The sequence below is a fragment of the Falco cherrug genome, chromosome 1, assembly GCF_023634085.1.
Source record: "Falco cherrug isolate bFalChe1 chromosome 1, bFalChe1.pri, whole genome shotgun sequence".
In the NCBI taxonomy this organism is placed as follows: Eukaryota; Metazoa; Chordata; class Aves; order Falconiformes; family Falconidae; genus Falco; species Falco cherrug.
The window spans coordinates 73,195,213-73,222,918 of NC_073697.1; the positions used below are offsets into that span (position 1 = coordinate 73,195,213).

A 27,706-nucleotide genomic window follows, 5' to 3' on the forward strand; every position below is an offset into this window, starting at 1 on the left:
AGAACACATATTTTGCTCCTGGAGGCCGGGCTGAGGTTAAGTTGGTTTTAAAGATAACAGCAGATTGCAGCGTCCTTGCATTTGTTTTGTATTTGGTGACAGTCACTAAATCAAAGGAAGGAATGTTCAAACAACACACTTGAGGAAAAGTGATTTTTATAGAAAGGGCCCATTCCTGCTAATAGCCAGTAACTGCACATAACCCCACGGACATTAAAAGTCCATTAGCTAAGCCCAGTTTAAACAGCAGCTGATGCTATGTCAGCTAAATGTACATTAGAATTTTTCATGTAACACAGCAATAGCACTTCTGTAATTTTTCTAAAACTATGTACATTAAGGAAAGCAAATGTCATCTGATAGTAGTAAGATGAAGAGTTCACATTAAAGTAGGGAGAATAGTAATCAAACTGAAGTTACCATCTGTTGCATTAACAAGACACAAAATTAGTTACAAGGAAAGCAGAGTGTGTCAGGTTTCTGAATTAAAGCTAGATTAACAAATCTAGTGTACAGGCTTCTATAGCATAGGATAAGCATGGAGCTGCTTATCTGCTTGGTTCTTTATCATTAAATATATTATGACCTTGTTCAAGAAAAGTTTCTACTGAAGTCAGTAAGGTGCTTTGCCATGTGGAGCACTGGGTTGACATGGGGGGAAAAAAAAAAGGTTATTTGCTGGCTATTTAGGAAATAATGTCTCATTATAGCAGTGTCAATACAGTGTTTGTATGCCTATGACCTTAAATTCTAGTTAACCGTTGGTGCAACACATAGCACCTACCCATCTCAGTGTTTCAAAAAGAGAGTTTAGTATAGTGAAAAAATGGCATGTGCTTGGTAAAGAGAAGCATGACAGGTGATGAACTTGTTATTAATCTTCAAAAGCAGCCAGCAGACTGTGTCCTAGTACTGTGGTCTTGGAAACCACTGAAGCACAGTTTAGCACCTGGTTTGGCAATCTGTCTAATTCTGAGAAGTCACTTTGAAGTCAGCTTTGAAAGTAGATCCTACGCTCTAAAGCCATCGTGGAGACAGGGGAAGGGTTGCTTAGTAAGTTAAAGCGAGAGCTGGAAACAGGGGTAATTAGTTGCTTACTGACATGCTCCCAAGTATGGTGAAGTATTACTGTAAGCTCCTCTGCCTCCTCTTTGCCATCATCCATCCATTAGTGAAACCTTGTACAAGTACTGACAGGAGTAGAGCTTAAATGCCTGATGTTGGTAGACATACCCACTGCAAAAATCCTGTGAACACATCTGGAGGGCTCACTTAAACTCTTAAGAAATTGTGTTAGTAATGCAAAACTCAAATGTGTTGTGAGGCTGAACTTGAATTTTTTTGTCTTCCCAAGCTGAAGGAGGTTGACATCAGTAGCGTGCCCAGAGCAGATCGTGTGTTTGTGAACCACAGGGTTTAAGAAGAGTAATTCAATTTCATTTTTTCTCCCTTCTGGAACATAACATGTAAACATATTACTGAACTAAAGCCTGGTTTTAATTACAAGCAGTAACTTTTTCATGTTGACAGATTTTCACATGGAAAGCTTTATTGAAAATGAGAGAAGACCTTTTTGCCATCATTAGTTCTTGCTGCTTAGGGCTTTTATCAAGTACAGTAAAATACCATTTGTAATTAATTCCAAGCTTATATGGACATGTTTAATATAATTACCAAACAAAATCCTGTTTGCAGACATATTGCTTGTGAAACCAGTCTGAATAATCTGGTCTCTGGCACACACAAATCAGGCAGTAATAACAGCTGTAAATATTTCACAATATACTTAGAATGCTTTGATTTTAATACCAAATCCACTTTTGGGTTTTAAGGATAAAACATAGGTCAAAAGTGACTTTTCCTGTATGTTATTTCCTAATCTCTTGCACTACTTTGCCTGAAAGTTATTAATAAAATAATTATTGGATTAGATTATAAAAAAGTAAATACATACGTGTTCATGAGTTGGGAGAATGATGTAATTGAATTATGCTGGAGCTAACAAAACTGACGCCATTCGCATTGGCACAAGACAATTGCTCTAATACAGCCGTGAGTATTTTTCATTAGAAAAGTCATTGCAGTGCCAATACTCTTTGTCTTTCTCAAAGTTTTTCTATTTTTATCTGACTGGATGTCCATATATTGTATACTAAGCCTGAAACACATACATAAATATTAGAAGCAGCAGCTCTTTCAGGCACGTAAAGGGATGTGAAAACTGAAGGTGACCAGGAGCCAGTTTTGTAGTGAAGTGCTGGGTGACTGATGGGACTCTGAATATGCTGGACTCCCTCTTTCTGGAAAGGCTTTGAGTCTGTATTTAAACAGAAAGAGGAAAAAGAGACTGGTAGTCTGTCTACCCCAGAATATTTGGGGTTTCATAAGGCTACTAAACAGTCTTTGAAAGTTAGGGCTCTGTGTGTAGTTTGCCCAGTTCAGCAGAAGGCCTTGGAATTCTGAGAAAAGATTTGTAATCATCCCTCAAGTCATTTTCCTCTGCCCCAAACAAAGACCTTAAAAAACAGTTGTTCAAAACAAAACATTTTATAGTTTTTGTTTACTTGGAAATGTTCTTTAACCACTAAAATAAAATACAGTAACCCAAATACTATTTTGAAAGACAAATTTGAAAAATGTTTGCTTTGGGAATTTTTTTTTACCCTTGTTCTGCAGTTGGATTCCCTTACCAAAGTTGACATAAATTTTCAGATGTTTTGGCCATTGCACTCTCTGAAGAAATAAGTAGTCTCCAAAACTGTGCCAATGTCCTTCATGAATGCTGTCTCCTCTGAGCTATGAGCCTTTCAAGCTTAGGACCCCATCCCCCCAAATAAAAAGCACAACTAAATTATCAGGCAGGTGATGACGTTAGGAAATGTTGCTGAAGATTCCCCCACATGTACTTCGTTGAGGGGATAAACAAAGCCTGTGGACATGTTCGGCTCCCCAAGGTGTGTGTCCCTGCAAAGGGAGCCCCTGGGCATGGGACAGAAGGGACCTGCAGGGTGTCTCAGCTGTTCCCCCACGCTGGGTGCAGGTACCCAGTGCTGGCAGTGGGGATGGGGTCTGCACGGTGGCCCTTGTGGGGAGGAGGAGGAGGTGGTGCACCGGGTGATGGAGCTGAGATCTCCCTGCAGCCTCTGGAGAGCCCGGGCTGGGGCAGGCTTATCCTGAGGGGCTGCAGCCCGTGGGAAGGACCCATGCCGGAGGGGGGAAAAGCCTTTTACGTAGCTCAGCAGAAGTTGGGTTTTTTTTGTAGGAGGCAGATGAGGATCTGTGGCATAACTGGCACACTAAGCTGCCAATAATATTTTCAGCAGTTAGTTAAGGACAGCAAATGACTGCGTGTGGTCGTCTATGAAAGCACAAGCCTGGATCAAGCAAAACTTTTGGGATGTTCTGGTGGCACCAGCGCTCAGTGATGTGTATGACTTGAACGTGATTTTCCCAAGTGTTCTGCTGTTACAATATGTAGGCATTTTGGAATTTGGTGGGCTTATACAAATGCATTTCTGACTTCCAAGTTACAAAAAGGGCTCTTATTTGACTAAAAAATTGTAAGGACTTTCTATTGTGTTTGCTTCTTTTTCTATTTCTTCTCTATGTACATCAAAAGAAAGAAAGTCTCATTGCTCTTGTCAAAAGTCATTGTTTTGAGCTATGAGTGTTAGCACTTCTACAGAAGTACATTAGTGGGGAATTGTCTTTATCATATGGTCTATAAGGTCAAAATTAATCTTAAACCATTATTGATTACTTTTTGTCAGCTACTGAAGTTTAGTTTGTTTAAAGCAAAGTAATTCTTACCCATAGTGTGATGTAAAAACCGCTGTATTGCTTATTTTCTGAAATGGCACCTGAAAAATAAATAGAAATGCAGGCCTTTATTATCACTTGTGCAGATATGGAAATAAATGTACCAGGGAAGGTTTTGCTTAAGACAATCCTTAAGAAAAAAACACCCCACCCCCCACGCCCCACCCAAGCAACCTAAACCCAAACCATACTCTTTTAATGATCAGAGTTCATCTAACTTTGCCTTTCTTTTAGATGGTCAGTGTTTTAAGATACATCAGGGTATTTTGATCAGTATAATGACACGTGGTGTCTCTTGAAACTTGCAATCAGTATCAAGTCCCATCAACATCCTATGGGTACCTAGCGATACATGGCTGATTTGCAAAGGTGTTACTATAAAATGTAGCAGTTTGTTGTCTTCAGAGAGATCACAGGGGTTCCCTAATGCAGTACTCAGATTTTTGGAAAGCTGAAGTCCCAATTCTTAGCTTTCTGTAGTATGAGAACTTGCACTGAAGTGTGAGTCATTGCTTGAGAACACTGCAGTGTATGAACAATATTAAATTGCTTTGTTATGTGTATGTGCGGGCTGCATCCAGACACTGTCATTGGAAAGTTATTAGTATATATAATTACCTAACCACAAGGAATTTCTGGACTGAAATAGCTTATGTAAGCCTATGCGTTTCCTTCCCACAAGCCCACTTAAAGGTCTCTTGCCAAGGAAATGTCTCACTGACCATGAAATACTGTTTGGGAAGATGTACTTACCTGCAAGGATAAAGAGCTTACCTGACTTGTGCTCTGGGTTGTTTATCACATGCTGGGTTGTTTCATATTAAGTGATGTGACCTTTAGATTTCAGCTGCTGCCATTACCTAATGGGCAGCATAAGTCTTCCTATAGGAGCCAAAACTATTAATGAGCATTTGTACAACACCGAATTTTCGTGACTTGAGGGCTATCACACCAGATATAACTTTGTGTATGAAACCCATGTAGCAGTGTAGGTCTGGAATTTGAGAAGGCCAAAGGTGCTTTGATTAGTGAGGAAATGGATACCATCTGGTTTATTTATGCTTATAAATATATATAACTGTATTTAGGTGCACAGGTAAATTGCGTATGCCACTTACTCCCATCTGTTCCTAATAAATTTCAGTCCACAGGCTCTAGGTTTTGAAACTTCTGATTATGTTCAGATAGGTGAACTTTCTAAGTGGAAGAGCCAGCCTTCCTAAAATGTATTTGCAGCTGAGCCTCTCATTTTGTGTAAACCAACACACTTCCCCGAGGTCAGTGAGTGCCTCAGCTCTGCACCAGCTGAGGGTTGTTAACAGTTAGGATTTCTGTAAGGCCGTATTCATGGTGGAGAGATTTCTATCTTGTCTGTTTGGACAGAAAAAATTTCCATGGCTCTTAAGAACACTTTTTAAAAAATGAGAGGGAAAAAAAAAAAAAAAAAGAGCAGACACTGCAAAATACATCAGTGAGTGATCCTGGTGCTAACAAAGAGATTCTTTGCCGCTAAAATGAGGAGGAAAATGTCTGTATCTTTACAAGATCTTGTCCCACTTAAGAGAGCCTAAGGAAAAGATAACCATCTAGAATGGCATTTATTGGGTAAAATGCTGTTTTATGACTACGAGTTGTTTGGGGCTTTTTATTTTTAAAAAGAATTTTTGCCTTGGAAGTTTTTGCAAGCACCCACCATCCCACTGATGCAAAGCCTCTGCAGACTTAGTAATTGCAATGAAAAGGCTGTATGTTCACGTTGCCCGTACTCTGCAGTTGTTTGTTCTCAACCAACCAACCACCTACTTCTGATCAAAAGCTGAGATGAACTTTTCTTAGTAGGTCTCTGTACCATTGAGGTCATCTTCTTATGTACGGCAATGACTGGTCACTTTTTATCATCTTAGGGCATATTTACAAAACCAAAAAACCCCCTTGATTTTCCTCATTGTCTTCTCTCAAAGGAGGCAATAGAAAATTAAAACATATAAAAATTAACATTAGGATTAGTTGTTTCAAGTATTAATGATTAGCAGCGGAAAAAATGCATTTCTTTGGAGAATTAAGAGTTCTGAATACACTGCAGTATCTATTCCTATTTTCCTGGGTGGTAAGACAAATACTGCACTATATAAAGAACTTAAAGCATCCTCTTTCCCCCAGAATATGTATTTATAAGCACAAGGTATAGACTAAACATTCTTTTCTCTGTCATGAAAACTTGGGACACAAACAAACTTATCTGTGGGATTCGAGGCTGGAGAAAGGCAGGAGCAGGGTAGTATGTATTTACTAGCCACTTCAAAACCACAAGACAGACACAAATGCACGCAGACGGTCTGTTTAAAGGTTACCAAAGCATGTTATGCGTGATGCTACTTGACGCAAGAAAGGGAAGATGGTAATAAAGCAAACACTCTGTTTTGTTGGAACACCAGCACGCACAAGGTGGACTGGTCCTGCCTGATGCCTATGAGGGCCCACGCAGCTGCCTCTCCCCGGTAGCTGTTTGCAGTCAAGTGGACTGAATGTGGCCCTGATATAAAACAGGGGAAGCAGTTAAGAGACAGGCTGGGAATTACCAGCAGCAGGTGCCCATAAAGAAAGAAGAGGCAAATGCTGCTTTGGGAAAGACTTCTGGATCCTCAGTTCAGGCTGGAAGATGATTCGGTATGAGCTGAGGCAAGTAGGGAGGAAGAAATCCTTAAAAAACAAAAGAAAACTCACATGAACTTAAGTTTGGGGGGTTTTGTTTGTTTGGTTAGTTTCAAATAAATGTGTCGTTGTCTATATGAACTGTCTATGATACTGTGGCTATGAGGCATATTAAATAGTAGAGGTACTTTAAAAGTGAGACAAAAATTTAATATTGCCACCACGTTATTTCTTGATGATGTTGTTGTTTGGTTTGGTTTGTGGTGTTGGTTTTTTTTTTTGTTTGTTTGTTTGTTTGTGGGTTTTTTGTGTGTGTGTTGGTTTTTTTTTTTTAATTTGAAGCTGTTCCTTACCCACCTGAGAAATCTTGCAGAAGTGCAAGGGAAGCACTTAGAACAATCTTCTGAATAGTGGCATCTGGCCACTAAAATAGATATCAGAGGGTCGTTATTATCTTTGAATGCAACAGGAAACTGTAAAACCCAAAGACAACATAAAATGGAATTCCACAGGCTGTCTGAGTGAGGAATTTGGAGCAAAATAGGTGGGAAGTCTTGGTGGAAAGACCATGGATAAGGCCCTTGGTTTTGAGTGCTAATGCCACTGCCAGGGCAGAGCCATTTGTTATCAGTGACTTTCCTGTTGGGATGCTGAGATAGGTGTCATTTTGGTGTGCTTGCTGGGTACACTAAGCTGTAAATTACATAAATGGAACTGACAAAGTCAATTTAAGCATTGTGGGGTTTCATACTTCTGGAAAAATGTCAAAGGAAAATCTAGAGCATAAATGGCAGTAAAGGCACAATTCCGTAAAAATTCTTTCTCTTGTGAGCAGTCCCATTAACCTTTGAAGTGTGACAACAATTCTGCAAGCATCTGTGTTTCAGTGTGTGAGTAATCCCGTGCCTCTAATATGCAGCTTTGCAATGTTGTGGCCTAAAATGAGTAGTCCCACGAAAGTTTCCCAACAAGATCAGCAACAGTCCCTTAGGAAGGAGTTCAGAGCAAGAACATAACTTCTCTGAAGAATTCTTAATCTAAACTCCCTGTTGCAGGAGCTCTCATCAGAGGAGTTTTCATGATGTCTATTGATTACTTTTTTTTTGTATCTTAAAGAGCAGATCGAAAGGTCATTTTTTAATATCGATGTGCAAGGAGTTTTATTGATTCTCTTTTATGAGGCATTAATGAAATCTATAGAAGCCTAACAAGATTGTATAGTTAACTTTGGCAGGACTGCCTGCTCTTTTTACATGTGCAGAAAAGGAAAAATACAATATTCCATTTTGGTGGTTTAAATTATGTGGGAGTGAGTGAATTTCATGGCATTAAATACCTCTTAGCACAGAAAGAGAGCATGATGTATCTATACTAACCCGTTAACTCCAAAATGTGCTTAGCAGAGATTTTTTGGGAATACTTTGTTTTCCTGCCTAATGGTACCACATATTTATCACTATGAAAACAAGCAGGGAAGGCAGTCACAGGTTATGCATACCAGAAATGCCTTCTGCAGTCACAATGGTGGTGTGTCAAGAGTCTGTCCCACTTTAAAAGAACAGGCAGGATTTATTCTGGAAATGTACCAAAATGGACCATTTTTCCTCTAAAATATGAAGCTGGGAACAATTTTGCAAAGTTAAAATAAACAGTAGTTGTATGTGACCCAGTCAGTATATTATGTTAACAGAGGAAGAAACGTAAAGAGCTGGGTGTGTCTACAGAATTGGCTTGGTAGAACATTAAACATGATAACATTGGATTAAAAAATTATCCACTAACTTAAAAAGTATTCATAATAAAATTTGGGAAGAATTTTCAGTGTATTATTTCATTCTACATTACTTTCTTAAACATATTTTCTTTTTATACCACTTAAATTAATGAAGGCCATCTTGGCTATGAAGTTGAAAGCTAATGCCCCCTGAGAAAGGACGCATTTGCATAGTGAAAGCTCAGATCATGTTTATGAGAAGCCTTTGAGAGAATGTTGCAAGTTTTTATTTGCAGTAGGAAAAACATATTGGAGAGAGGCAAGTATAATTATCTCCTTTTTTAGATGGAAACCAGAGGAGCAGGAGGCAGGACTTGGGGAGCAAGCAGGCACAGGAATTCCCCTTTGGTGGGCTCACAGAAAACATGGAAGTAATTTGTGGTATGAAAATGGTGGGTGTTGCTTGTTTTCATCAAAAGGCCATGGAGAATGTAGGAAGCGGGTGCTGGGTTTTTAGACCACAGTCTGGTTTGGGACCAGCCTAACTGCTGCTGGCCCGTCTCCTCTTTGCTGCTTGGGTAAAGTCCTCATCAGATGGTCAGCAAAATTAGATACAGGCAAAATTAGATACAGACAAAATTAGGAGTGGGGCTTCTAATCCCGATTTTTGGCTCCACAGACCAGCGGTGAGAACAGTGTCTGGCTGCAAAAGCCCAGTTGGAGGAGCCCTGTCCCATAGAGCCGCCAGTCCTGCTTTGCTGGTGCCTCTGAGGACCAGCCCTCCTCAGTTTGCTCCATGCCATGTGCTTTTTTCCAGCCTCCTCACCTGAGTGCATGAGTTTGCGTGACTCTAATGACACCCCTCACATGGCTTTTCTATTACTCACTGCCCTAGTAAAAGCCTCCTTCCTTCCTGCTGGATGGACAGTCTTCCCAGAGCATATCCAAGACCATTTTAGCAGGGAAAGTGAGGTGATGCTGCTCCACCACTGCCTCCATGCCCCACGGGGACTGCATTCTGGTGGGTGGCTGTGCTGGGTTTCACATGAAGGAGCCATCTGCAATGCTGCATGCTTCAAATCTGCACAGCTGGAAGTCCCTCAGGGTCTTGGTGCAGCAGAGAAATGCCCTCACTTTGCCCCTGTCTCAGGCACCAGTTGTGTTTCAAGAGGGTGGGTTGGACTAGAGATGGTGGTCTGGAGTTGCCAGAGGGGCATCATGTAGCATCAAGACTTTGCCTGTGCCCAGAGGGTGAATGGCTTTGCTTCTGGGTCTGGAGCTCCAGTTGCCTTCAGAGCACTACAAAATCAGTCTGTAAAGAGATACATCCCAAAACCCAGAAGCGGTCTTCGGCTTGGCTCTTGCACTTCTATTAGCTGTCATGAAAATAAGGGCTAGATGTTGCTGCATTTCTCAGCTCATGAAACAGGTACAACTCAGTTCTTCTTTTTGTATTTTTTAAGTCATAGTACAGGTTCTGTTACTGGTTTGGATTTTGAGTAATGACTGTTCAGGCTCTGGTGTTTATAAAGTGGTTATCTGCACTGGAGGACAGAGATCTGCCATACATTAGATTGTCTTTTTCTCCTTTGGAAGATGTATCTAGAAAATCCATTGGTTGACTCTCCCTGGGTGAGAGCACCCCCAGAAAGCGGCTGGAGTAACCTTGTGAGGTGCTGTAAGAAAACTGCAGGGTTGCCTGAACAATATTCCTAAAATGCGTTGCAGGATAAAAGTGAATCGGAGAGACAGGCAGGCATGTTACCTTTTGTTTTATTATATAAGTAACAGCAAGAAATAAGAGTTTGGTTATTTTCCTTTTAACTGAACATTTCAGTTGAACTTCCTTGCAGCTTGGAGATGTCAGTACGTCAGTAAGTAGATTTATATATTGGAAAGTTAAAGACATGCTGATGGCTGCTAATATTTAGTTTCTACTTCAGCTAAGCTACTGAATTTTTCTATTTATTGATCAAATGAGCATTTAGGGTTAAAGGATGCCGAGAAGTATTTGGACCCTGGCACTCCAGTAATAATATAAGGAGTAAGCACAGTTTTATACACTCTCTCCAGGTACATTTCCAGGAAGTACTTTTCCAAGAAGTCAGGCACTCCCAGTTTTGTAACAGCAAACATTGAAAAAGAAGACGGATAACTGGATAGATGGAGAAAGAAGACGACAAATGGATGGTTGCAAAGATGAAGAGAGATATTTGGGATTTATCAACCCTTTGCAAACACAGGGCATGCTCCAGAAATGGCTACTTTTCCTTTCTGGGAGTGTGCTTGAGAGAGTGTGCAATGGCTTTGGTGGCCAGGCTGGGGTGGTAGGAGAGAGGGTTATCAGCTGTCTGAAAAAGCTTCTGCACAGTCTAGCTGACAATAGAAATGAGCGCAAACAAAGCAGTTTTTAGCTGTCAGTGCCTTGCAGTACCAAGCAAAGGCAGGAGCATGTAGCAGCCAGAGGAGGCCTTTGGCTGCCAGGTAGTGATGGCCACATTTGCTCTCCTGGTCCTTCAGTTTTCTTTGTCCCTGAACTGTGCACACCAGCCTCTGCGTGCTTGCAGGTGAGTGCACCTGCCAAATATCTGTGCCGAGTGCTGATGATTTATCTATCAGTAAAATAAAACCTGTTATGAGGCCTTTGTCACAGATGTTGCTGCCTAGCCCTCTTTCTGGCTTCTGCAGATTGCCAAAGTGACTAATTTATGATGGGGAAAGGAGGTAACACAATTCAAAGGGAAAAAAATAACTACTGACCTAAAGGCGTTCTGCTCCTCTTAAAGCAGTTTCTGGGGCTTCCTAAGCAGGTATGGTGCTTCAGCTGTCCTGTGGTGGAGTTGGGCAAAATCATCAACCATTTCTGAAAGCTTTGCCCCTGCTCTCTGGATGGGCTGCACCTTACCCCTGGTTCCACCGGCTCCTCCCATCCAGCCCTTCCCATCAGTCTCAGAATCTGTTCACAATCAGAAACTCTTACCGGTGCTTTGGCATTTATTGCTTTGTGGAAGAAGTGATTACCCATGTTACAAGGCTGTCTGTTTTTATCTTTCCTTTGATATTGAGGACTTCCCTGGACAGGGTGGAGCTGCTGACTTCTCCAGGCTAAATGAGGTTTCAGCCTGCTGTTGAATTTGAGTATATCTTTGTTACTACTTTGTTACATACTTTTGAGTCCAAATGGGTATTTGAATCCCAGAAATGACGATTTCCTGCACTGTGAAGTACCATGGGGGTACAGCAGTACTGGTACAAAATACGCTTTCAAAGGCAAACTGCATTCCCTACAAGTTCAGAAGCAGGGGTTAAAGCTTGGGTCCTAAGCACTTGCACTCATTTGACTGGTCTGGGAAGAAAAATGGACTCATAACAACAGCTGAGAAGGCAACGTATTTTGGACAAGCGGTTAAAGAACCTGTTGCTTTTTGGAAGTGTGGAAGAAGAGTTCAAGCTTCATATAAATCATTATTAGCTACAAAATGGGACTCTGTTGCACCAGCCTTTAAAGTATCCCTACCTTTCTGGCTGTGATTAACCCTCCCCGTGTTTCATGCAAAAGCATCCCTGCCCGTGCATGAACTCCATCATCTCTTGCTCCCTCTCCTCCCCTCTGCATGGCGTTGTGCAGGCTTTGTGTAACAACTTGGGTGTTAAGCGCAGCCTCTCCAGGACACCCTGATGAGCTTATCCTGTAGGAGCTGTCCCTGTAGGACCACCCAGGTACTGGTGACTGGCACTGCTGTGGCAGGCAACGCTTTGCGCCTTTGCTGTAAGAAGGTGCATGATTTTCCTGTGGGAGGCCAGCTGAGCCCTGCACCTTCTGCAGAAGGTCATGCAAACCCAAAATTCCTGCTCTGCAGCAAAAGCAGTGCTCTTGGTGCTGTGCGCAGCTTTGCTGCTCAGACATGGAGGGTTGGTTCTCGGTGGCACCGTAAAGTGAATTCTGCTCTTGTGATTCACACTGCAGGGATAGCCTGTGCTACACACTTCTGAAACTGATAGCTGGAGAAACTGGACTTGGTTTTGGCCAAGATGCAGTTGGATTTTTTGGCCCATGTTGTATTTCTGCTGCTTGTGTGCAAACAACTAGGCAGGGGTTTACCATTGAAGTTCATCTTGTGGTCTTCCCTGAACACAGAGTTCAAAAAATAGTGAAGCAAAGTATCTCAGAACAACTTTCATGTCTTTTTGTGGTTGTTACTTTTTTGGTATTGGTTTTACCTGGCACAGGAAGATTTGTGTTCCTTCCCTTCCCTTTTTTCTTTTTTTTTTCCCCCTTTTTTTTTTTTTTTTTTTTTTTCTTCCCCATTTTCTTCTGAATCGGGAAGCTATATAACCTGTGGATATTAGGTTATTCCTCCCAAATGCTGTAGTATGTACTGCACAAATTGAAAGGAGGGGAAGAATGGTGAGTTGCACTTACCTTGGGCTGTCTACTACCTGGCTGCTCTTCAAGTAACCTGACCAGGACTTCCACACAGACACTCTTATTCTGCCCCTGTGCAAAACATTGTTCAGGTTAAAATGGTCAGGACTGCCTTTTACTTGTCTGTTACATTCAAGGTCAGATTACTGAAGAATTTAAACTGCTGATAAAAATAGGGGAAAATAAAACTGCAGGTTTTTTATATTGTCCTAAGGACATTCCGTTCTCTTTGGTGTAATATTGTAATTTTTAATGGGTGATGAGTGACTTACACATCACTTATGTCTTTCTTAAACCATTGTAGTAGGAATTCAGCATCATTGAGATTTTGTATGGGTCCTTCGCATAGGTGTGAATTCAGAAATGTCATTCATTTGCACAGAGTAGGAAAAACACTTTAAAATTTTGTGCTGATCTTAAATGTATTTTATTATATAGTTTACCACTCTAAATCTTGCTTTGATATTTGGATTATTGCACATACTTATATTGTCTTAGATTTGAAAACAGCATTTGTCTGCATAGCATATAGCAAATCTGTTTCAGTCAATTAATATATGGTGCAGTACTTTATACTGCCAATAAATCTGCTTCACTTAATTTATACATGGTAGAGCAAATGCTTGAGCTGAGGAACTGGAATTATGTATCTAATACATCTGCCCACTTTGGGTGACATGGAGATGCTGTGCTTTCCATAACAGTTTTGTCTTTCTGTAGAATATTTTGAATTATTAAATTAGTCAGTTGTGTATTAATAACATACTGAAACTCAAGTATAGGGACAGAAACAGTTTTCTGGAGTGATGCTTTCTAGGTTTTCTCATACTGTAAAGGCATATCTCAGTAGCAGAATGGTGGATTTATGTTCTCAGGAATGTATTAGCACCATTTAAATGGGCATTAGAAGTCAAGAAAAGGTAGATGTACTCTGGAGAAGAACTGTGGACTGAAGTTTCATAGATTCATGCCACGACATAGACACATGATGTAGCAAGCAGCAGTTTTTTCTCATTGCTGTCCATTGGACACGATGTGCAGGAGGTACCATTTCCCATTGATTCTTACTCACAGGGCTTCCAGTGGGGGCTAATGATACAGGAGTTAAATGTGCCTTGCAGTCCTAGAAACTATTTTTTTTTTTTTCTCTTTAAGCATACAAGAGTGCTGCATCTTGATGCATACAGGTATAAATATTGAAAAATGTTCCTCACAAGTGCCTCTTCGTTGTTTCATGGGAAGGTATTGAAAAGATGCAACAGAACAGTCAGGGTGTCTATTGTGAGGAACAACAGACCAGACCTGGTACTGGTTTGCAGTGTGGAATATTAAACGATGCCTTCAGACAACCTGAGTCTCCAGAACATACAGAGAAGATGGTCAAACACTGGAACAGGTTTCCTGGAGAGGTGATTGATGCCCCATGACTGTCAGTGGTTAAGAGGCATTTGGACAATGCCCTTAATAATTTGCTTAAACTTTTGGTCAGCACTGAAGTGTGCAGACAGTCGGACTAGATGATCTTTGTAGGTCACTTCTGACCTATTCTACTCTGTTGTATCCTAACCTTTCTTGTCAGGAGGGGAGCTTTTGGGAGAATGAGGAGAGAAGCATCCATTCCTGGTTACGTACCGGCAAATTTTGCTGCCTTCATCTCTTGCAAGCATTATGTTAGTTATGTTTGCATATGTAGCAAGATTAAAAAAAAATGCTACTTTTTAAAAGTTCAGGAAATTCCTCATGCGTGCATGCTTATTCTCAAGGCTTCATTGGCAAGTTTGGATCAGTAGAGGGTGTGATGGAAGCCGGACCCAGGAGCCAGAGCTTTCCAGTCATTTTGAGTCTCCCAGCCAAAAGAGTTCTGCTGCTGGCTTGCTCTCTGACTACAGAAATACATGCAGGCAACACTGGGGTGTTGTGTAAACTATTTTGTATGTAGACTTGACCAATGAAAATGTGTAATTGAGAACTGGATTTTTTTTCTTCCTTTTTAAAAAGAAATGCCGCTAGGATTTGCTCTCTGCTTCATATTTAAAGAGCATCCAGTTTAGCTGTCTGTTCTCACTATTCCCCAAGTGTAAAACAAATGGAAGTAGAAATATGTTAAAGCATGTTAAATTTGCTCTAGCATAGCCTTAGCCTTTCCTTCCACTTTCTTCTTCTTCTTCCTATGACTACAAGAAACAATTTTCAAAAGTTAATCTCTGCCTCGTTCCCCAGCTCCTTCCTCCCCTACCTTCTTCCAAATATTCTGGATTCAAATTTGAATCTTCTTGAAGTTTCTAAAACCTTCAGTTAATTTGCATGCCTTTCACTGTCATACTTTGTTTCTGCCCATCATTTTTAAGGATGGTCCTGACAGAGTGGCAGGTTTGCCTCTGGCAGTGGTCTTGCAAGTCAGGAGACCAACCTATCTCCCTAAAAAAAACATCCCCAGCAACCTTTTTTTAAGTTTCTGGCTGAATTCTGCAGACTATTTTCAGAACCTGCCCGAACAGCTATCCAAATATTTTGTTGCTTCTCTGGACATTGTTGATAAGGCTGATGCTGTCATTCATTAGTTGTAATGCTTTTTATCTCCCAGAGCAAAACAGAAGTGTTAATGTGGATTAGCATATTTGTCAGTATGTCACTAGCTTTAATTTCGATGACTCTCGGTAGTCCTATCCACTATTTTTCAGCATCTGGATAAGGTAGTATTGAAATTACTTGTGAGTCCTGAAAGTCCATTGAATTGTGGTGTGCTATACTTTGTCTGAAAATTTGTGTTAAAAATGTATTGCATATCAGGGGGGTGTCAGCAGCATGCTTATGATTTACCATTTTTCTAGTGCTAGGAAGCAGGAATGCTTCTTAGTCTCTTGTATTCCTTGCCAGGTGAAATGGTATATTGCCAACACAAAGAGTTTGAGAGTAAAGTGTACATAAAAGCTTTCCATGAAAATAATTCTGTGAATACTGGCAAACATAGCTGAATAATATTCAGATCAGATTGTAAATGAAAATAAGAAAGAAATAAGGCGGTATATAACTTGTAAAGAAGAATGTGATAATTCATTTTTTGCCATTACTTTATCTTCTTGCTGCCAGTTTTCAGCACCAATCAGAATTACTGTGGTTATTTCAAAATGCAAGTTCGAGTTACTGGTTTTCGGGAAACATAAATCTGAACATCTCTGTTACCACCTTTGACTTACGCTGCACATAAAAGGCAGATTTTTCTTAGGAAACAAGTTAAAAGGAACATCAGTAGCCTGGTGCAGGTAGAGTAGAGAAGTTTTGTCAAGCAGGGCTGGCTCCTGAAGCAGGGGTGATGGCACGCAGGGGAGAAAGGACTCTCCAGGGGCCAAACACTGCACCAACAGCAGCTGGTGGAAGGACCTCCATTAGCATCGGCAGGGACAGGACTTTACCCAGTGTATTCAGGGAACACTGACATGAAGCTACACGTGAACGAGCCCTGTACAGGACGTTTTCATGATGCACTTCTACTTTAAAAAAAACCCAAAACACAACCACAACCAAAAAGTCCATTTCAATGGCAGAGCAGAGTTTGCCTTTCAGAACAAGGCAGGGAGTGCTGATTTTTAGCTTGCTTGAATTTGTATACCTGAGGGCACAGGAGAAAATTGGAGGACACACAAAAGCAACTGAAACACGTTAGTGTGCTCTCCAGCTGTAACCATTTCTTCTACCACACTCTGCCTCTACCGTCATGCTAGGCATTCTACCTGAACATACATTATTCTTTTATGATTGCAAATATCTCTTTAGAGAAAAGTGTCTAAGCATCTAAAATCTCTCTGAGGGAGGAAAAAAATATAAAAGCAGTAAAATCTGTGAGACCTCACATAAATCTTTTCTTTTTGAAAGTAAGCATGGGGGTGGAGAAAGAGGGTAAGTCAGAAGCAGAGACCAGTTCCTCCCCTCTCAAGAGTACCTGCAGGGGTGATGAGCAGTGGGAGGCTGTGCAGTGCTCGATGTATTGGGATTGAGCACATGCCGTGTTTCTTGAGTGACTTAGTGGTGACGCTCAGACCTGGCAGAAAGGAGCTTAGGCTGTCTGTCTCCCCTTCGGAGAACTAGCGCAGCCAGAGCCTCCCTCTGGTATTTTATCAGTGCTTGCATGAGGAGTGCCAGCTTATGCTGAGTAACAACACATCTGCTATCTCTCTTGACTTTTTCTTCCCCCTTTAAGTCAAGGAGAATCAGCTCTCAGAGCAGAGATAGCATGCTCTGTGATTGCAGCCAGTAGAGTTGCTAACATCTTCCAGATGTTTTATAGTCCCTTGCATCAGTTTCACAATGAAATTCCTCTCTTGGTTGCCCATAATTCCTCTTATTTTCAGTTAGATCTGTACTCTAATGGACGCCTCCTGTATAAGATGTAAATCAGTCCATTTTAGCAGTCTGTAACAAACATTTACTGTCTGACAGCTCTACGCGAAGTTAGTGGGATCTTTATAAACTGGCTTCAGTAGAAACAAGATTGAATATGTAGTAAACATATACCTACAGAAGCCTACTGTCAAACAAGGAGCCAGGGAAAGAAGTATTTCTTATGTGTGATTACATAAACCAGGATATTCCTGTACGTAAAGAATAGGGATTTCATTTTTGCAGTCCTGCCTGGCTGCTGAAGTTGGGGAATGAAAGGGGCTTGAGGATTCAGCTGTGAGTGCATGGTAAACACTTTCATCTTCAGCTGGAGTCAGTATTCAGGCCCTTCAGTAGGCATAAAGTCTCAAAGCTTGGAAGTAGATCTGCACGATTCAGTTGAATAAATGTGTTTGACATTGAAGACAAATATTTTACTCAGTAGAGCAATTTTGAAGCCTAATACTCTCCTCTCCCAACTAATTCTAAGGCTTAATTACTGTTGTATAGTTCACAAATAATTCCCTGGCTTCCTTTTGTTCACTTGTGCCTTTAGTACCATATTATCAAATACCAAAAAGATTATCAGATAGCATGACTGGCTTGCAGATGCTCCACAGTGCCAATAAATATCAAAATACAATGACTTGCCAATTTTCAAAATGGTATTTCACTGGCACTGTAGGAGTATTATTCCACTCCTTGCTTTTCCAAGCCTGATTTGTGTGTAGTAATAAAACCTTCCCATCATAATACTATTAATCTCCCAAATTTGAGAGGCAGACGGATTGAGTTTCCTTTGTCTTAATTCAAGAAAATATGTGCTTTGCCTGTATAGCTTACAGATTAGTTATCTGCCATCAAATTACCGGAGCCCTAGGAAACAGGAGGAGACTGAGCCTTTCTGTGTGGACAGCTTCTGACCCAGTACAAGCAACTGCAGCTTTACTGACGTTATATTGCAGTCTTTTCCAGGAGGGCTCCATTTGGTCCACTTTAACAGCTTGAGAAAACACTTTTTTTTCTTTTTCATTTTGAACATTATTTTCTTGAAAAGGCGAGCTGTTCATATGAGAACTTTTGAGTGTCAGTTTTCAGTTAGTTGAAGTACTGTACACAAAAGGACATAAAAGCAATATATCTAGCAGTGGAAATTGCTAGAATTGATTTTTGTACCATAAATTGATCTTATTTTTAGCAATAATCATATTACATTATTATTATGTCTAGAGATTTGATAGATGTGTGTGGTTTTTTCTCCCTTTAATGAAAAGGTGTCAGTCAGAAACTTTTAGCGTTCCTATGCTCAATGTAAAAATAAGACTGTGGGAAGGACTGGGATTTTCACTGTGAGTGTATAACCCATCATCAGACGGAGCAATTCAGGTGTTTCACCCGACAGAGAAAAAGGTGTGAAAACTGTGTTGCTACAAAGCCCTTAGAAAGCAGCAGAATGGTTTGGACTTGGCGGTCTCACCTGGTAATTGCCCACCCCCAGGAGAGGAGCTTTCCACCCTTATCATCCTTCAGTCTTGGAGAGGTGCAGAAGGCTCCATGGAAGGTCTTTGCTGCTCCTGTGAGTTTGTTAATGTATCAATAGGAATTTTGGGTTGAAGCTCCATTTAGGCATGGTTCTCAAATTCCTTGGGCCAAGCTGTGAGTTCAGAATAGTCCTCATTGTTTTCTGAGTTTCTGGCCTAGATCTGTTACTAAAGGGGAGTATCTTTAATCCCCCTGAAATATCACATATGGCAGCAACAAGAGTAATACAGTACTGCCAGCCTGCCCAACAAAGATTCAGTGACATAGGACTTTGCATAGACTTTTCTCCATTGCCTGACTTTTTGTACTGAAGGAGGTGGTAGCAACTCAAAGTGTTACCCCAAGCATCAGCAATCAGCGAGAGCAGCAGCTTGAGTCCTTCCATGTGTGAGTTGCTGCCACATTCAGTGCTAGCAGGGCTGCAAATTCTCTGTCACCAAATGCAAAGCCACACAGCCTTTGGAGATGATTCAAGGCTCTCGGGTGTTAGTCATGGCTGTGAATGCAGCACAGTGTCTTGTGTGAGGGGATGGGGTGGGTGAGGAGGTTAGAGAGTGGTAGGACTGAAGGGAAAACTGTTTGAAGCAGTTAACAAGATAAATTATACTGTTTGTACTGTGACACTGGGTTGGCAGCCATGGCTTTACTTGGGGGTTCAGTTTCATTTTCCCTGGTACGTGTTTATAGAGGATGCAGGCTGTCGTGTAAGGAGGAGGAGTCTTCCAGTGCCTTCTGCCATGTGCCCGGGCAGATGGCTACATCCTCCCACACTTTTCTAGGAAACTACAGCAGAGCTTATTGCAGCATGATGAGCAGTGGAACAGGGCTTCAGAAATCCCAGACATGCTCCCGCACATGCAGAGCAAACCTGAGGTGATGTGGGCTCAGGATAAGCATGTGGGCACTGGGGTCTGTGCTGGGCTAAGCCCAGTGCTCCAACATGGGGAGCAAGTGCTGACTTAAGCCTCAGAGAGAGATACACTTTTAACGGTGCTGCTGCAGTGTAGAGTCAAAGTGCATCAGCAGGATGTCTCAGAGAAGCCTTGTATTCTTCCTGACCATGTTAAATCTATCCGTGCACGAACAAAGGCTGTTGGATTCTAGGGCTACCTATCCATTACCTCAGACGAATGAATGCAAGTGCTGGAGGAGAAGGATGCTAGAGCAGCAATTATGTGAGGTTGTATTAAGGAGCCACAGCTGGCCACTTAGCTTGTCATTAGCAGCCATCACTAGGTTTGAGTCAGGAAACCCTAGAAATCTGCCGAAGAAGCCTGAATTAGCAAAACTGCGAGGACAGTTTTGAGATGAGATGTTCAAAGGATTAATTAACTTTTGGACCACCCTCCCCTGCTGACACATCCGTATTGAGCCTTTGAGACTTCTGGGTTCAGACCACCACAGAGTGGGATGTGGTCCCATGGCTATGGTGTGGCAGAAGCCACAGCCACGTAACCACTCCTCTGCCCCAACAGAGCTTGCTGCAGAAGCTGGGCTGACAATTCAGTGTTAGAAGTGCTTGAGAAAAATATAGGGTCTGAGCTGGAGTTTGCAGAGATAAAAAGGTGTAATTTTTGAATGATGCAGGGCGTGCATCAATAGTAAAGCTGCAACAGTGGGTTGAATCCTGCTTGCATGTCCGCCCATTTGTTATTTTGTACTTGTACTGTCTAATGGCTTCATGTCCCCACTTTAACATGACAATCCTTTTTAACTTGCTGACCTCCAGAAGCCACTGTGAAGCTGAATTCATTAAGCTTTGAAGTTTTCAGCCTCAACAGAGGCTGAAGAATTACCTGCATATAAAGCACTGCTAAAGAAGCACAGTGGTATTTTACTAAAGCAACACATCACACAAGTTCATATTCTTGTAGGACCAGTCCCTAGAAATAAATAATTTACCAGACTTAGTGTGGTTCTTATTTTTCAAGCATTTTCCCTCTTATTTGAGAGAAACTCTTAAGAATGGGTGCTAAGAGAGTACTTTGGTAGCAGAAGATGACTTCAGCCACTTTTCCTCTGATTCAGTATTATTGCAATTTGCGCAACTCTTACAGCTGTTATTGCCATATAATGCAATGAGTGACAAACACTACTTAGCATACTGAATGGGGGCACTGTCCCTAGCTTAATCTACCTAATGCCCCCACTGCAAGATATAAATAGATTAAGAGAGAAAATCCAATAATTTCTCCATTCTCCCACCAGAGCAATACACATTACATGTTCCTTGCCATCTAATTGCATTACATGGCAGGGATGCAATAAACATTTAATGGCAGTCACAGTCATCTGTCACTTCCTTTTAGATTGGTAATGTTCAGTATGATTTACATGCTTAACACTGTATATTTTCAGGGGGAGGGAGGAGAATATGAGTAACCCATACCAAAGAAGTTGTGCTTTTAGCTGAAAGATTTTCTTTAATTAGAGTTAAGAAAAAGGAAGAGATTGAGTACCCAGTGCTCCTGAGGTACCTTAATTAATCCCTCATGAAACCAGGATAGGATTTTAAAAGTCTTGGGCTTCATTTATCTCAATGGTACTTCAGTTTTGCATAGGTATAATGCCACTGAAATGAAACTGGAGTCACACAAGTGAGTTAAGTGCAAATAATGAAAAGCATTTAGGAAAAATGTTTGAGTCCCACTCCAGCTTGTTACTTAGACATCTTCATAAATTGCTGTGTTTCAGAGAGAGGTGTGGTGGGTGCTGGGAAGAAACGGTCTGATACGTGTACATATTTCAGGACAAAGTGAACGTAATTGAACTAAACAGCAAATCTTCCATTAGCTTCAAGAACAGGGCAGTTCCATCACAAAACTTTGTTAAAAATATGGAGACCATGAAATACATTGTTCACATTGAACGCTTTAATTGAAAAGCTAAAAATCCCTGTGGACATGTTAATATCAAATCATGATTTTCCCCCCCCCAGGGCAAGATGGGGGGAGGATGCTCAGCCACACTTCTTGTAAAGCTGCTCTGCTTAGCTTTGTGTAGGGTTTTACCATGTGACGGCTAACGTGTTACACATCCAGTGGCAAAACCCAGCTGTTTCTAAAAGGGAGAACAAAAGCTTTCACATACTTTTTCTTGTAGCAGCACCGAGAGTTGTGCTTTTGAATGCACAGGCCATTGGCTTTATTCAGCAAAGTTAAGCAACACTGTTTCAGAAAGCATCCTCTCCACACTGATATTCTTTGAATTTACTAGATAGGCATGAAACATTAAAAAAAAAAAAAAAAAATCACAATGTAGGACACAATAGCAATGTGTGAATTAGAACAGTGATTTTTTTAAGGCACATAGGAAGGCACTGGCTTATTCCAGACAGGCTGCCAGCAAGTCATCATCCAGTGAAAACTTTCAGCCAGTGTGAATTTGAGCCGACCAGTTGCTTGCAGGTGACAGTCTCTGTAGCCCATTAAGAGTCTCTTGAGGCCTGTAATCCTGCAGCTGAGCCCATTTCTTACTCTTTCTGAGAGCTTGGTTCACATTTGCATTTGCTTTGCTCTGCTTGTGGTTTGCAAGCAAATTGGGGAGCAACTGTGCTCTGCAACAGCACCGCAGGTCCCCAACAGTTAGGTAGTCTCCCTTCTTCAGCTTCTGTTGGTGCCAAGAAGGATTGATCCAATGTTTTGTCTCATTATTTTGCTTTTATATTCTGAGTTTGTGGAGGACAAGAAGGGGAGTGGGATTTAGTTTTCTTGTCTGTCAGAGAGTCAGAGTTGGGCTTCCTGGGATCTTTCACCAAGGGATGGGATGTGCAGAACAGAAATCCAGCACTTAACTACTCTGTCCTAGAAAGAGCTCCTAGAAAGTGCGCTCGGCAAGGATGAAACACAGAGATTGTGTGTGCATGTGTGCACACAGACATTCACTTATTGATAAACTCATGACTGTAATTTACCAGCAAGTTACCTGCTGTATGGTGCTCTGGGCTTTTGCTAATTTGACAAGGTCACTTCACTTGCACTATCTGCAATGCAAACAATTACCAAAAGTGGCACGGCAGCTTTTCTTCTATGAATCGCTAAATCATTAACTTCTATGTCACTGAAAAAGTATTCTAGCTGCTGTTTGCGTCCTTCTTAATCAATATCCACAGACAGAGTATCCATGTCCTTTATCCCCCACAGGAATGACTAAACCTTTCCAGCAGCTCAGAATCACTCAGCTAATGGGCACTGGAGCACAGACCTTAATTGTCCCTGACACCAACACAACCGCTTTTCTTCTTTGCATAACAATACTATACATCTCTGTCAGAGTAGAGGCAAATTGAGTTATGAAAATGCTAAGGCTGGTCTCGGAGTGCATTACATCAAGTTTGGGGCATACTGACTTCATTCTGCTAACGTACCTGGGCTTTTCGCATCCTTCTGAAGCCACTTGCTCGTCATTCATTGCTGAGGTTGCCTGTGTTAACGCTGCTGTGAAGTTGTGTGGTGGAAGTTCTGCAGAATCCTCCCCATTTCGAGCTTTGGCTCTGAATCGCTGTTGGGCCGCATTGTCACGCTGCGCAGGGGGAAGGAGCAAACCGAACGCACAAAGCAACGACAGTGAAAATTAAAATAATGATCGTGGTGATGATGGTAAAAATGGTGATGATAATAACAACAATAACAATAACGATACCAACAATAACAACAACAGCGATGATGATGATGATGATAACGATGCTCACAGGCCGTGGCTGGCGGTCCCTGGCCCGGCGCTGCCCGAGGTGCCCGCCCGGGAGCGGGAGGGGCGCGGGGCTCCGCCACGCCGCGGCCAGGGCGCCCTCTAGCGGCCCACCCCGGGAGCCAGGGGGCGGCTCGGGCTGCGGCTGCCGGTGCCGCCCGTTCGGGTCCCGCTGCTCCGGCAGGTTCGGAGAGGAGCGTGTGATTTTATGCACCCGTTGCTTGGAAAAGTGTAGCAGTTGTGCTGCTAGCCTTCTAATGAAGCTTTAGTATTGAGAAACATTTAAGCCTTTTAATGCTTCCACTAAATCCCTGATGAAACTACTTCCATAGCAATCAGAAGGTGATTAGCAATGAGGATTACAACTATTGCCGTCAATCCCTTGCATTCGGTGAATCCGAGATTTTAAAAGCCTGGAAAAAAAGTAATGACTGACGTTTTGATCGCGGTGTTTTTGCGTGTATGTTTTGGATTCATCCATATGGATGTTTTAATTGGAATTTCTAGTCGTCTTTAACAATAAAAAACCCAAAACAGCTAGAGAGTTACTCCTATTTCTTTTTCACATTCTATGGAATGTCTTGTAACTTTCTAAAGGAAGTTAAGATACCAACATAGACATAACAACTTTATGTTGTTATGGAAAGGAAACAAATCCTTTCTTTATGACTTGAAAAATGCAGTAATTCATGGGGCTAGGAACGCATGGATGCAACTGCTTGGCTGATGCATTGAATTTGGGGATGGCTGAGCAGGAATGAGTTCTACACCATCCTTAGCTGTCCACTTAAGCATAAGTACATGCTTTGATTTAATTTTCTACTAATGAGATAAAACTTTACTTAACTGAAAAGGTTGCAAGGATTGCTTGTCTGTCTGTGCAGTTAGGATTTTGTGGTCTGAGGTGTTGGGAGCTTTGTTCTTACAGGTAACAGGTCTTTGAGAAGTCGAATGATAATTATTAGACTAATAATTAACTAATATAAAAATGATATTTTAAAGCTGTATCTATTTGGATAGTCTAAACATGTATGCCTTTGTCTGCCCCTGTCCTGTATTTAGTCCTAGAAAGATGCATGATTTAACCTGAGGCAGCAACCCCCGTGCCAACCCCTCCTACCCCTACTGCAGCCAGTGCTGGACCACAAGAAGACTGCTACGATGGGAGGGTATGGTGCTCCCAAAACACCGACAGTGGTCTGTATGGTCCCCTGAAATCTGCCCTTTCTCCCCACCCACCTGGCTCTGCTTTCTCTGGAAGTGTCTGCATTTGTGAGTGAGTGTGGGAAGATGTCTGCTCTTACACTCTGGCTTCAATATTCAGCTTTGTTGACGGTTTATTATTGTGCTTCAGGCCTCGTTAGAAGTTTTGATAGAAGCATGTGCATATAAATATAGTCATTAACACATTTATTATTTGCAAATTTACACTTAACTTTGGCTATTAAATAAACAAATGGGAACAGCCTGTACCAGTATTACTAAACTGTCTGAAATATGCATTTCAGTCAGGTCTTGCAGTGATGTAAATTGCTGTAACAGCATTCAAATCAATGTTACTGTGCAATTTAGAGCAATTTGAAAATCTGGCCACAGTATACATTATTTGTTAATAATTTGGGGAGGGAGTTTGTTTATTCCTTTGAGGATGAACTCAGAGAAGCCTAGATTTAAAACCAAAGTGAAACAGCCTATCATTAATTTTGTGTATAATACATATCTCAGCAGCATATACCACAGAGCAGTGTAAAAAAACCTCTAGGTCCTGGAAATCTTTAACAGGAAAAACCACACCACAAAAAAAAAAAAAACCAACACCCTAACATATTTGTATAGCATGCAAAGTGCAAATCCATCAAAAACATCAACATTTTTGTAAGCTGTTTTTGTACTGTGAGAAGGCATAAAGGATCATGCTGGAGAAAAACACTGTAGAGAAGCATTGGGTAGAGGTTACTTAGTGTCTCTGTTGATTGGCTAGCCCAGAAGAGAAGACCCGAAAGTGTAAAAGGGTGCTTGGTGTGGATCCTGATGAGACTCTTGTAGGGGTGATAAAGATACTCTTCTGCATGTTTCAGGTGTTCTTGGAGATTTTATTTTATATCTACATCTAGATATAAAGTTACCTTTTTACATATATATATATATATGCACACATATTTATACAATAATAAGGAATGCACAAATACAGAAAGTAATTTCCATCTTGCTGCAGTGAGAATAGTTTCATTATTGGCACCGTGTTGATAGTATGCTTTGCATATGCTATCATATATCATAAGTATATATATGCTTAGCAAATGCTCAAGGCTTTGCACCCTTAAGGGAAGCTGCTGATTCTTCCCTTTCTGCCACAAGGCAGGGGAAGCAATGCTGCCGTCCCTCTGTTACGGCAGGTGGCCCCAGCTGGCACCCATGTTCAATGTCACATGGAGCGCTCACAGTAGAGCAAGATTCAGCATTCAGGAACTTTGGGAACACTGTGTAGACCACTGTCCTGTCCTGGGAGTAAACCCGCTCAGGCCCAGGGCTTGGCAAGGCAGGGGTGAAACGCTTCAGCCACCATGGAAAGTGGTGGTCAAATCTTGAAAGTTCCCTGGGAGTTTTGTGGCTGCGCAGTCCAGTCAGAATCCTGGTTCTACAGGTGTTACCTGTAATGATTGGGGTGTGGGGAGACTGTTGGCTCTTCCAGACCTGCTCTGCCTGGCAGCAAGCGTGCTGTTGCTGTGCTGCACTATCTGTCATTACCTATTCTTCAGAAGCCGTGACAGTCAGCCACTCGGTCCTCTGAGTGTTCTGCTTTCCTTTAATGTATTCCTGAATTGCTTAAAAGTTTTATTTGTAGCCGTAATAGCCTGTGCTATCCTAATTTCTGTCTGCATGTTTGTAAAATCATGTCAGCAGCCATCAACATTTGAAATCATTGCAACATATTTCAATTATATCCCTTTGATACTGGTAAAGACTGTTTAAGAATAAAATAACAATCCTGCACTTAATGCAATCAAAGTTTCCTCAAAACTGGTTTATACCATCATCACTCATTCAGTATGGTTGAAAACATTTTGTGTAATGCTATTAGAGTGACTTGCCAGTGAACAGTACAAGTTAATATTGATTTTAATACACACAAATGATTCCTTAAATCCCCAAATGCTTAATGAAAATTTCACTCTAGTCTTATAAAATAATTCATGGATAAGAGCTGGATAGCATGCAAAAGACAGTAGATTCTTACATTCCAAAATACAACCTGATATATGGCATACTTGTTTATCTTACCTACCCTCCAGATAAACCGATTCATGGCTCTATAAATATTTCACATGGTCTCGTCTCCCCATCTTCCCCCCGCCCCCCCTTTTTCTTTCTTTTTCTTTCTTTTTTTCCAAAGAAGATCACAGAAGTGTGGTTTTAAGTCTCTGTCTGCACTAGGAAAGTTCATGAACTGATTCCAAGTGATAGGAGTCTTGGTACTGACAGTGCTTCGTACTCAGACCTGTTCTTAGCACCACTTTACCGTAATGAAAACTGTCTGCATTGAGTAGCAATGGGGATTTCTCCATCTGACCTCATTCCCTAACCTCATTTCAACTGTTTTAACTTCTGAGCTCCTGTATGAACTGTGTTCCCAACAAGCTAAGGGGTGAGACATGGAGAAGAGAGGTCTGTAGTTCATGATGAGGGGAAATGCTATCAGGGTTGGTTGATTAGTTGTTTTTTTTTTTTTTTTTAAAGAAATGGAGACCTGAAAGTGTATTTGCATTGTAAAAATAGAAAGTCAAAGAAGAGGATTAGGTAAATAAAAAAAATAAAGTGGGCTCAGAAGGAAGATCAGAAGAAGAGGTGTGCAAGGATCATTCCAGGAGGTCAGAGGTCCTGCCTTCCAGTCCAGATCCACACAGATCAGCTGGGTCAACTGGGAAGGCAGAACTTTCTCAGTCTGTTGACCCTCACCCTCCTCATTGCAGCTGGTGATTTTACAAGATCTACGTATGCTGGAAACTAGTATGTGCAAAGAACTCAACTGAGATCAAAAAATCATTTTATTCGTAAGCCACCAAGAAACAGTCACTAATATAGCTGAGTCACTAGTAAAGTAGGTTAGATTTGAATTAGTGACCTATGGTTGAAAATTCTGTATGTGACCAACGCTCCTTGGAGAGATGCATTGCCCTTTCCTCTGGTCATTAAGCAAAATTTAGGTTTTATCTCTCCAGCTTATCTGTTAGGTGCTAAGGGAGGGAAGATACAGAAGGTATACAGAAGAAATGTTTTACTCTACAAGTGTACAAACTTGTTAGTGTTTGTGCAACTTTATTTTTTCTCAATTTTCGCCTCAGTTTTTTGAAGTCAGAGTTTGCTGCTCAAGAGAGACTTGGCACCCAGGTTGCAATGTAAAATTCGTGACCAAAAAGTAATTCTTGTTGCTGCCTTTTTTTTTTTTTTTTCCCAGCCTGAGAGATGCGACAGCATCAAGGGCATACTGA

At 41.4% G+C, this 27,706-nt stretch overlaps 1 protein-coding gene and 1 long non-coding RNA gene across 3 annotated transcripts in view; one reads left to right on the top strand and one right to left on the bottom strand.

Annotated features, from left to right (window-relative positions):
• Positions 1 to 23,440, bottom strand: part of LOC114017166 (uncharacterized) — a 31,951-nt gene extending 8,511 nt beyond the window's left edge. The window contains exons 1-3 of the long non-coding RNA XR_003562056.2: positions 22,897 to 23,440; positions 12,609 to 12,683; positions 3,811 to 3,860 (exon numbers count right to left, since the gene is read on the bottom strand). This is a non-coding gene — a long non-coding RNA (uncharacterized LOC114017166). The remainder of the gene's footprint in view (positions 1 to 3,810; positions 3,861 to 12,608; positions 12,684 to 22,896) is intronic.
• UNC5C (unc-5 netrin receptor C) overlaps positions 1 to 27,706 on the top strand; it is a 261,113-nt gene that overhangs the window by 11,227 nt on the left and 222,180 nt on the right. The window lies entirely within an intron of this gene.